Consider the following 10,571-nt stretch of genomic DNA (forward strand, 5'->3'; position numbering starts at 1 on the left):
GAAGTGGAGTCTGAGACTGCATTTTAAAACTTCATATGTCCTGGCTCCTGCAAAAGTCTGATTCATAATTTGTATTTTGCCAAACAAGATATTCTGATGGATATTCCTTGTTGTACACCAGAGGGCTAGATCTTTGATATTCAAAGTACTGTCCATGTACCAGCAGCATCAGCATCATCTGGGATCTTGCTAAAACATACAGAATCTCATGCCTCACCCAAGATCTACTGGTTCAGAATCTGCATTTAATAAGATTCCCAGTTGATTTGTATGCACATTCAAGTTTGAGAAGTACCAGACTGGCTAATTTCAAAGTTTCCTTCTAACTAAAGTTCTTTTTGCCTGTGAAATGGGTAAGATGGTTTCTAAGAGAGCAAGGGACATTGTGGGAAAGTTGTATGTTAAAAAGTATGTTAAAGACATAATTTTCTAGGGTAGGTTTTTCATATTAACTGCAAAAGTCCTAACAAAGGAAAGAATAAAAGAACTAACAAAGGACAAAAAGGACAAATAAATACTCACTTGACTAACACATAGTTTTGCAATTATTTGGTTAATGTTTCTCTATATGGTTTATGTATTTCTTTTGTTTTTCACCAATCTATCCTAAGAGCCCAGACAGTGCTCCGCATGTGTCAGGCACTCAGTAAATAGTTTTTGATTGACTGAATGACCAACAGACTGAAAGATTAGAGACACTATCAAGGTGGGTGTTTTTATGCCTTTAAGAGGGACAATTTAGACACAGAGAGCTCAAAGGGACAGAATAATTTGACTCAGAGAAGATGGCTCAGACTACCTAAGAAATATTAATGTTCAAGAGAATTTCATAAAGGAGGGTGTCCCAGAAAGTTTATTCAGTAATTCAGTACACATTCTTTGTAACTAAGAGAAGTAACTGCAATTCCATGTAATTTCAAACAAAGAGGAAGAGTGTGTTACAGAGGAAATAGCAGGCAGTTTTGGAGAAAGTGACCATGCCGACTCCAAATTTACAATAGCTGAGGATACAAGTCTTGGGGCAGCAGCTTTACATATAGAAAGAGCCTAGAGTTTCACATCATGCAGATCTCCCCTTGAGTCTCTGCTTTTCATCAGTCCAGTGAAATGACTTGAGGCACTTTCTTAGTCTTCTCTGGGCCTCTATAAAACTGAGTTGGTGGAGATGATTATGATGGTAATCATGGTAGTGGCGCTGCTGTTGTAGCTGGGTGACACATAACTTGTATCTCAAGGAGGCTTTGTAATAATCAAATGCAGTGATGCCTATGAATGGATACTATAATGTTTATTAAGTGCTATGCAAATGATCATTATTCCTGGATTTTAGAAAGGAAATAAGAAAAACTCATATGACTGCACAAAGATGCTCTCTAAAGAGCTCAGTTTGTAATATAATAAGTATAAAAAATGATAGGGAGAGGAACAACTTTCCCAGAATGAATACAAAAGTTTGAGACCATAAGAGTCAAGACAGCCACTTGATGAACATGAATACATGCTTAGCAAGAAAACAATGAGAATAAGCTAGGTGGAAAATTGCTGAGGACAATAGAGGGAGCTGTCAAAGCTCTGACAGGGAGTCTTATAGCTTGGCAGATAGTGTAGAAGTTATATAATTCACAGGAAAACTCTAGCCTAATAATCCTCACATCCTATCGGCTCTTTCTTTCCTATCTTTCCCTCTTTCTATCTTCTCAGGGAGAATGAACTTCATGCTGAAGGAGAGAACAAATTGTCTTCATGTGTAAAGGGGAGAAAAACAGTCAAAGAAAGAGAAACTCCCAACATCCAGCCTCCCATCTCATGCTTGAATTTTCCCTTTAGCATCAGCCCCAACGTAAAAGTCTCCTCGAACAACCACTTCTAATATCTTCAATTCACCACATCTTTGATCATATTATTCCATCTTTGGGCAATAAGAACAATTAGAAAATCCAGTTTGTCATAACTGTGGGCCAGAACAAGACTTCCCATATCTTCCTTTGGCCTGGGTCGCATCCTTACTGTAATTAAGCACAAACTAATTTTCTTTTTACCTAAGAATTACTAAAACTTTAAGAAACTTTAAACATTTCTTCTATTTCCCTTCTCCAAGTGGATTTATCATTTCTTCAGGCTGAACACTCAGTTTTCCTCCAACAGTTGGATGCTTGAGTTCCTTTAGTATCCTCCAAAAGTGTTTTTACTTGATTTTAACCAAATGTTCCTCTTGGTTAAAAGAAATGGCTAGTGTGAAAGGACCAATGTTCTTTTGTTGAAAGAATATCAAAGATACCAGGAGAAAGAAATTCTTTCAAATTTCCTTCACTGAACTCACAAGTCCACTTATACATATACCCATCCTTTTCTGGTATATTGGAGAAAGTAGCTTTTCTTCTAAGACTAATCCTTCCACCAGTACTTTGGACCACACCACTCTGCTTTCCCAAGCAGACATTATCAATGATCCCTCCATCTTCCTTCCCTCAGTCCCTCTCAGTTTTCCTCTTCATAAATGAGCTTCTTGTCTGGTCTCACTGCCTCCATTTTTTCACTTCCCCCTTTCTCTTTATTCAGTGAAAACTGGCCACTGAGCCATCGCTTCACTGAAAATGATCTACGTTCACCAGTAATATCCATAATTCTAAGTAAAATGAATATTTTTTCCTTCTTACTTATTTCATCTCTCAGCAGAATTCAGTATTGTAGACCAACTCCTTATTAAAGCAATCTTTTTCTTTATCCTTCTTAGACACCAGGTTCTCTTGGTACACTCCCCACTTCTTTGACTTCTCTTTCTCATTCTTCTTTACAGACCTATCCTTTTTATATTCTGTCATTGAATAACAGAGTTCCTCAAAGATTAGTCCTACCCCCCAACCCTCTTTTCTCACTATATAGTGTCTCCACAGGACATCCCACGGCTTCAGTTACCATATGTATAATCTGTGGGTATCTCGTAGCCCAGGCTTCTTTGAGTGCCAAACTGTCATATTCAAACTATTTCACATCCACTTGGGTGTCACAAAGACAACCAAACCAAAAGTCAACACACCCCAAACTGGAATCATGCCTCCCCACAGCAGTTCTTCCTTAGTGTTCCTTTTTTCAGAAAACAACTTCACTACCTTTCCAGTTTTATAAGCTAGAGACTTGGGATTTATTCTTTAGTCTTGTCTCCCTCTTTCTTCTCTAATATCATCCAACACCAAGATCTGTAAATGCAAGGCCTAAATTGCTCCACATTCATGAAATCACCTGCTAAGTTTTCTCCCACATTTTTTTTTTTTTTTTTTTTTTTGGTACGTGGGCCTCTTACTGCTGTGGCCTCTCCCTTTGTGGAGCACAGGCTCCGGACGCACAGGCCCAGCGGCCATGGCTCACGGGCCCAGCCGCTCCGCGGCATGTGGAATCTTCCCGGACCGGGGCATGAACCCGTGTCCCCTGCATTGGCAGGCGGACTCTCAACCACTGCGCCACAAGGGAAGCCCTCTCCCACATTTTTTATTATCCTCTCAGGATCTGCCCTCCACTCTGTAGTCAGAATGATCTTTCCAAAGTTCAAGTTTGATCATATCGCCTCCCTGCCTCAAATTTTCAGTAGGTTCTCATCATGTTTAAGGAAGAGCAAAATCCTTAAAATGCCCTGTGAGTTATAGCCTATGCCTGCTTCGCCAGCCACCATCGAACCAGTCGAACCAGCCTTGTTTCAGGTCCTCGTGGGCACTCTGCTCCCTCCTGCTACTGAGCTATGGCACAAATTGTTTTTACAATCATGAAAATCTTCCCTCTCCCTTTCCTTAGAAATAGGTCCAGGTGATTTCTTTTAATACTCTCATGTAGCTGTATTTCCATCCTTTGGAGAACCGATATCAATTCCTAATAATACACTTACATTTAAAAAATTTGATTACTATCTGTCTCTCTAACTATAACATTATTTAATGTGAGTAGGTCTTTTATTTGTTTAAATATCTCTGTATCTCCAGTGTCTAGTATAGCTTCTGGCCCAACAGTACGCACTCAATAAATTTTTGTGGGATGAATGAGTATATGGATGAGCCTCAACGATACCCTTTCATATCCCTACTCTTTTCCTGTGCTCTTCCTTCCTCCTGGCATACAGCCCTTCCTGCCCTTCTTCCCCATGCTCTTCTGCTAGACTTGCCAAATAAAGCACAGAGGTGTTAGAAGAGCATCTCTGTTCTTTAAGTGCTTTCTCTAGGTACATGATTTACCAGGATGTTAAAAGGACTTAACCAATGTGTTTTTTGACCCATAATTGGTGATCTTTGAGGAATCAGAAAGAACACGTAATATGTCATACATTTGGGGGAATGTGATAGACAAATATTCTCCCAATCTTTAGAAAGAAAGATAGAGTCCATCAGTACATGTTGAGCATGACATCAGTTGTATGAAAAATTCTAGAATAGATCATCAAGAATTCTAGAATAGATTAACGTATGGTGTGTGGGTCATTGAGAGAAAAGTAACTAGCATGAGTTCCCTTAGAAAAGTTATTCTATAATAGTCACTTCTCTCACTTAGTTAGGGTTTAGTAGATTGTATTAAGGAGGGAAGTGCTTTAGACACAATATGTCTAAATTTCAGAAAAGTCTTTGATCACATTTTTTCTGATATGTTTTTGCACATAGCTGAATGGCATACAAAGTTGAATTTATAACTGACTGACCACCTATGAAACACTGACAAATGGATCGATGCTGATGTGGAAGACTGGTGGTGGTTTAACACACCTCCATTTTTGGTTAACATTTTTACTAAAAATGTAAATGAAAATATAGAATACATTTTTATTAAAGATGTAGATTACAAATGTCAGGGTGGGGTGGGTGCATAGGTAACAGATTATCAGAATCAGAATTCAAAATTATTTTTAGGCTAAAAGTAATTTGGTTTTTGGATTAAAACCAACAACATGAAGATTTTTCCCCACACACATATGCTGCCTCATTTAACCATCATTGTAGGGTGTTAATATTATTAATAATTCTCATTTATGACATGTCTGAATGTGCCAGACTCTTTGCATTAGTTATGTCACTTAGTCTTTCTAAATCATGCTTTGATATGGATATCATGCCTCCATTTTACAGAAAAGGAAACTGAAAATCAAACAAGTTAAATGCCTTCTCTAATGTCTTAAAGGTAGTGCTAGAGCTGGGATTGACACACAGGTCAGTCTGACACCCAAACAAAAAACCCTCTTTTCTATACTCCACTGGTTTTTCAGGTAAAACATATCAATAAAGTGTAAATGATGCACTGAGTTGCAGGAACTCGATTCTACAAGCACAGAAAGGTGGAGACACGGTTTCACAGTGGTTCATGTGAAAAGGTGCAAAGGGCTTCTTTGCCTGTAAGTACCTTGTGAATCACCAGGATGAGTCACTGACTTCTCACCAAATGAATATGATCTGGGCTGTGGACCAGTGCCCAGAACAAAGAAGGGCAAGAGCCACACTGTGCTCCACTGTGACTGAAACACGGTGCTTTTGGACACTCATCCTAAGAAAACACTGTCAATGTGAGCAAACCCAGGATAATTAGACCAGAATGATGAATTTAAGTCATATAGAAAGTGCTTGAAGGAACTACAATATAGAAACCATGCTACCTCTAGCTATATACAGTTAGCATGTGTTAATGTATACTGTAGGACAGACACTATCCTGAATATTTTACAGCCTTAATTCATTTAAGTCTCACAATAATCTTTGACATAGGTTCTGTTATTATTGCTTCTATTTTATAGATAAGGAAACTGAGGCACAGAGAGGTTATCTAACCTTTCCCAAGGTCACATAGTCACAAACTCTGAAAGGTTGGCTCCTATTTTTGATTGGAACAAGAAATTAGAAGAGGAACTAATTGGCTACAGAAGAAAAACAAGCAGCGTGGGTGCTCTAGAAGAGTACAATTTGATACCATCTCAAAAACTTAACAATTTACCTCATCTCAGAAGAATCTTGCTGAGTTCTCTATCACTGGAAGCTTTCAATCAGGCATATTTTTGAGGGATTCTACAGCACTGGAAGAGCGTGCACTAACATGATTACAAGTTTCTTTCCATTTCAAAATGAGTCTATCATCAGTGTCAGCATAATCCCATATTGGTGCGTTGAAGTGAGAGCATTTATCCTCCTGGAGTCTTAAGGTGTGTTTGGAAAAATCTAGATTAACTGGAACTTAATTTACAGAACCTTAAATTGATCAAAACGTATTGTTGCATTCTGTTTTCAAAGGAGAAGGTGATTTTTAATCCTTCCATCCATAAGAACACACATCCAGATGGTAAAGATTTGTTGATCCCCTACTATATGTAAAATTACATCGGATTCCAGTTTTAACTGCCTATATTGTTCGGTCCTGTTAATTATGAGAAAATTTAAGCTTGGAAAATTTAAGTGATTTGCCCAAATTCCCACAACTAGGAAAAGCATAACAAGGGCTGGAACACAGGGTTCTCAAACCTTGCTTTCCCCAGCGTACTCTACTCCTTCCCTAAGAAAATCAGATAGATGGAAAGATATATTTCCCAAGTAATTTCAATAACAAAGTTTTCTACCTTTTTTCTTGGGTCATTTGCTCAACGAACCTCACAGGGCACTCCTTTCACTAAGGGCCAGCATAATGATTGTTGGGGAGTTATACAAATATTAAGCAAGCAAACAAAAAACACTGTCCTATCTCGAGGGGCTCAGTACTGAGTAGAGAGGCAAGTCTGAAAACAGGGCATTGCAAACTAGTGAGAAAAGCTGAGAGCCAACTTGCCTGCCGTGCATCTTCCTATTAACTGGGGGTTTACTGTCCTCAACATCAAATTTATTCAAAAATATTTGAGCATCCACTCTGTGCCAGGCATGATGCAAAGCATTGTGGAACTGGGGGCAAAGTACCAAACGTGGTTTCTGCCCTCACAGAGGTTCCAGTTGCTTGATCTCACGTGTTCTGGCCTGGCTTTTCTTGGAGTTTCCATATAGGAAAACAGAGAAACTGTGGAGTCGCGTCTTACTTGGATGTTAGGTTAGAAGTCAGCGAGAAAGACAAAAATAAATATAAACATGATTACTGTCGAAAATTGCTGTATCGGACATGACATACTATAACTCTAATCATCCAGAACAGCCAGGTTTTTGTGGGTTTTTTTTTAAACCCCCTGGTGTTATAACAGACCATTTTTTACTTTGTTTTTATTTTTACCTAAGCACCAGACAGCAGGCTTGCTTTGAGGGCTCATGCTGTATGATAAAATCATATCTTGGAATATTAAATATCCCAGTCAGAAAGCACAATGCAGGAACTGAGACAGAGTGAAGGAGTAGTATTTTTATGTGTCTCCACTTACTCTCACTGAGGGCCTGCACTCAGGGTTCTAAACGACAGAGAGCTGTGAGAGATGCTTGGGGAAAAACAGGAGACCCAAAGAATATTTGCAAGCAATGAAAGGGCCTGGTAGAATTGTTCTATCAAAGATATGGAGAAGAATCTGTGCCCTTGTTGGGATGGGGTGAAATTTGAAGGGGGAAAAAAACCCAAAACACAGAAGGATCTGGTAAAAATCACTACCCAAGCCTCCAAGTCCCAACTACCAAGCAGAGGGCAATTCTCAAGCATCCATGCAAACCTGGTCAAGGGTGTGGGCAGGGCTGGGCCTTGAGGTGGGGAGACTTGGGAGACTCTTGTGTTTTGTCTTCTGCTCACGCATCTCTCAGAAAGTTTGTGACTGAGCCTTCCCATTTTTACTGAGGGAAGATATAACAAGAGGCAGAAAGGTTCTTATACCTGAACTTCTCTTGGGAGAGCAATGTGTATATGTTTACAAAATACTTATTGAAAAGCTCTTTGGTTTTGAAGGTAAGATGCCCCCAAATCAGGCTCCACCCATAAAAGATGAATGCTGACTCTGGTGCAAAAGCCAGGGAAAATAACTGGTTCTCCTCCTGAGAGGGAGGTTCAGTGAGTTGGAGGAAAGAGTGAAAAGGAGAAAGAGGAAATGAGGCAGCTCTGTGGTGGCGGAAAGTGGCATGCTATTGCAACTGACCTCCCAGACACCCTGTAGTTTCTAGAAAATTCTACAAAATTACAAAATGCTGGGTGTGGACAGCTTTCTTGAGGAAGCTACTGAAGGGGTCCCAGTGTGGGTGAAGGATGATTTGGGGTAAAACAGAGTTAGCCCACGTGGACACAGGGCCAAGTGGATAGGGAATCACCTCACTGATAGCTTGGGGACTCTCAGGAACCCTGCCTTGAATTCCGGACACATACATCTCACTGCCTCCTCAGCATCTCCACTTGGATGAACAAAAAGCACCTCAAATGTCAAGAGTCCCTCACCAAAATCTGTTCCTCTCCAAAGGCTCCCCATCACAGGAAATATTCCCACCATTCAGTGGGCTGCTCAGTCTGCCTCTTCGGGATCTTTTTCACACCCTTTCCTGTGGTTTCATTTTCAAGTCCATCAGCAAGTACTGTTGGCTCTGCTTTAAGAGCCTACCCCAGGGAATTCCCTGGTGGTCCAGGGGTTACGACTCTGCCCTTCCACTGTGGGGAGCATGGGTTCAATCCCTGGTTGGAGAACTAAGATCCCTCGTGCCATGCAGTGGGACCAAGAAAAATAAAAAATAAAAAAAATAATAAAACCAGGCTGAGGATCATTAAAAATTTTTTTAAAATAAAAATCTACCCCAAATCTTCCAACTCTTAACACCTCTGCCACCACTAATCTTGTCAAGTTTCGGTCACTTCAGAAGACCCTTGCAGGAGCTTCCTGGCTGGTCTCCCTGATTCTGCATGTGCCTCAATATTGTTATTCTCCTCACAGAGTGATCTTTTAGAAATGTAGGTCTGATCATGTCAGTCCCGTGCTTGAAACTCTCCAACAACTTCCCCATAGCCTTACAATAGCCTGAGGACTCTCTGTGACCTGGCTACCAACTTTCTTTCCTACTCCTCTGCCTTCCCTGGTCTTGCTGCTACTCTTCGCAGTGGACAGGCACACTGTATTTTCAGGGTCTTTGTATTTGCTGTACCCCAGTCTGGACCATTAATAATGGGTGAAGCTGGGATTCTAAGCCAGGTAGCTGAACTCCAGAGCCATTGCTCTTAACCACTGTCACTCACCAACCCCACAGCACAGGTCATACTACCTGATACTGTACTACTTATCTTTTCATTTATTAGGTTTTTTTTTCTTCCTCTCTAAAATATAAACTTCATAAGGCCAGGGCCTTTGTCTATTTTGTTCATCACACAGTGCCTGGCACACAACTGGCCACTCTATAAATATTTGTGGAAAGAATGAGCCTTAGCTGACATCTGTGATAGGCTAACACATTCCCATTAGATACAATATTCACTAGTCTTTACAAAATCCTCACTTTAATGAGGATGGAAAAGTGGCTTGAGGAGGTTAAGTATTTGCCCACAGTACACAGCTAAGAAGTAGACGAGCAGGGATTTGAACTGGGATCAGTTTACCTTCAGAGCCTAAGCTCTTAACTCCTGGGCTACGTTTGTCCTCCTACCCCAAGGTCCTGCTTCCTCTTCTCCCTGATCCATGTGGAACCTAGCTATACCAAGGAAATAATTAATTTGTTTGAAGAGCTCAGAAAAACCTTAAGAAAACAAAAACACCTTGGTATAAAGCATTACACGTTTTATAACTGAATAGTACCTGTTCAAACATATAGTCCATTCCTCTGATTTTATAGCTGAGATTAAGGTGCAGAGAAGTTGAATGGATGTCTAAGGCTCCCAGATTCCAAGATGCTGCAGAAAAATCCCTGTGTAAGGAATCAGGAAATCTTCTAGTGAGTAACTGTGTGTTATGGTTTGAGTTATATCCCCCTCAAATTTATATGTTGAAGTCCTAACCCCTAGTACTTCAGAATGTGACTTTATTTGGAAATAGGATTGTTGCAGATGCAACTAATTAAAGCGCTACTGGAGTACGGTGGGCCCTTAACCCATGACTGGTGTTCTTATAGAAAGGGGAAATTTAGACACAGATATGCACACTGAGAGAACATCACGTGAACATGAAGGCAGAGATTGGGGTGCTGCATATACAAGCCAAGAATGCCAGAGATTGCCAGCAAATCACCAAAAGCTAGAGGAGAGGGAAGAACAGATTCTCCATCACAGCCCTCAGCAGGAATTCACTCTGACACCATGACCTTGGACTTCTAGCCTCCAGGACTGTGAGAATAAATTTCGGTTGTTTAAACTACCCAGTTTGTGGTACTTGGTTATGGCAGCCCTATGACACTAATATACTCTATCATCTCAGGCAGGTCACTGGCCACACCTGGGCCTCAGTTTCTTTAATTATAAAACAAAAGGCAGAGACTGGAAGATCTCTAAGGAAATTTTGTTTCTGGAATTGTATGGCTTATCATTCCAGGGCTCTGAGACAAACACCTTTTTGGTTTGGAAAGCCTGAGACATGGGGTTGTATTTCACTCTTTCACAAAACTACTTGGTTCTATTCAGTTTGACAAATGTATATTTATTTCAGAAATTGGATTTGGTACTGGAAGTTCAATAGCAAATAAGATCCATCT

Source organism: Grampus griseus, assembly GCF_964374135.1.
Source record: "Grampus griseus genome assembly, chromosome: 1".
NCBI lineage: Eukaryota > Metazoa > Chordata > Mammalia > Artiodactyla > Delphinidae > Grampus > Grampus griseus.